The sequence below is a fragment of the Amphimedon queenslandica genome, unplaced genomic scaffold (genome assembly GCF_000090795.2).
Source record: "Amphimedon queenslandica unplaced genomic scaffold, v1.1 AMPQUscaffold_3304_Cont24699, whole genome shotgun sequence".
NCBI lineage: Eukaryota > Metazoa > Porifera > Demospongiae > Haplosclerida > Niphatidae > Amphimedon > Amphimedon queenslandica.
Window position 1 is genome coordinate 1 of NW_003556366.1, and position 1,392 is coordinate 1,392.

At 36.6% G+C, this 1,392-nt stretch overlaps 1 long non-coding RNA gene across 1 annotated transcript; it reads right to left on the minus strand.

Moving 5' to 3' along the window:
• Positions 1–997: 997 nt before the first annotated feature.
• Positions 998–1,353, minus strand: LOC109592975 (uncharacterized). The gene is made up of 3 exons (XR_002190664.1): positions 1,267–1,353; positions 1,097–1,203; positions 998–1,038 (listed from the first exon to the last, which is right to left on the minus strand). It is a non-coding gene; the product is annotated as an uncharacterized LOC109592975 (long non-coding RNA).
• Positions 1,354–1,392: the final 39 nt, after the last annotated feature.

Below are 1,392 nucleotides of genomic sequence, written 5' to 3' on the forward strand. Positions count from 1 at the left end.
ATTAATGACAGTACAAGATCCTTGGTCCCATATAGCCAGATACAGGCCAGAACTAGACACAGCAAATGACTCAGAGTCTGTTGTAGCTCCTTCAACAGCAGTGTGTATCAGACGAACACCAGCATATGAATAATAACTGATATTTCCTCTATCCATTTCATCTGGTTCATTTGTTTCAAATGTCTGCACTTCAAATGTCTGCTGCTGGGCACACTGCTGGCTTGAGCACACCAAATTTGATGAGAATGTTAAATTGATTCTTAATTGACTTATTCCAGGTTCACTAATATTAATGTATTGTGTTATCAACCAGTTGCTTTGGAATGAAGATGTTCCTCCAGGAATGAGAGTAGCACAAACATTGATTCGATGTAAGCACTGCACTCCTTGATTAGCATCATACCACTACATGAGATATAACAAGATAATAATAACAAGGAATATATCTTACGGAATCAACAAAACTAGCAGCACCAGGTCGACCCACTCCCCCTCCATCATAATCAATAGTCAGCCATGTCCTATTCTCTCCTTCTAGTCCAACAAGAAAAGCTGACCTGTAGTTCTGTGAGTCCAGTAGGATCCTTTCATTAGGAAAAGTGACATTTCTTATTGGTATATTCAAACAATGAGGGTCAGCATCATCAGGAGCAACACTTTGAGAAGAGACACACTCAAAGAAACTTAAACTGCCAAGCAGTAAAAGAGAAATACAGAAGAGAGCAGGCATATTCTGAAGTGTACGTACAGTACATGTTCTATGTCCACTCAGCAAATTGTTGGCTAATAATAGCACTATTATTACTATAGGTATTTCATATATAGAGGTATACCACTGTAGGTATCCATGCCTTATGTATGACTGTTATTATCATTAGAGCCACTAGCAATAACATTAACACTAACGTAGCAATAGTGTATTTTTATAATAATAATAATAATAATAATAATAATTGTGACAAATATAAAGAACACAATAAACAATAAAAATGTTTCTTGATTATATTATTATAAAATAAGTACTATCTCCTTCCTTTCCTAAAGCAACACACAGTTAATCCCTACCTCTCTCTTCCTTACTCTCTCTCTCTCTCACCTTCTATCCTGAAAGGCTTGTAATGTTTGTAAGTGAAGTGCTCGTGCCTCCATAGCCTGTGACTGTCTGCTAGTGTGAGTTGACATGTACAATGGCACATTCATAACCTACAATGTGCATGTGCATAAAGTATACTTTGAATTGACACTTCTCTAGTACATGTACAGTACCTTTACTTGTCCTGCATTAGTTAGTGATGGTAATAATGCAGTATCTGCTTGATCTTCATCCTATTAATCATAATAATGGAAGTTACATGTATATGTACATGCATATCAGCAGCAGCAGCATATTGC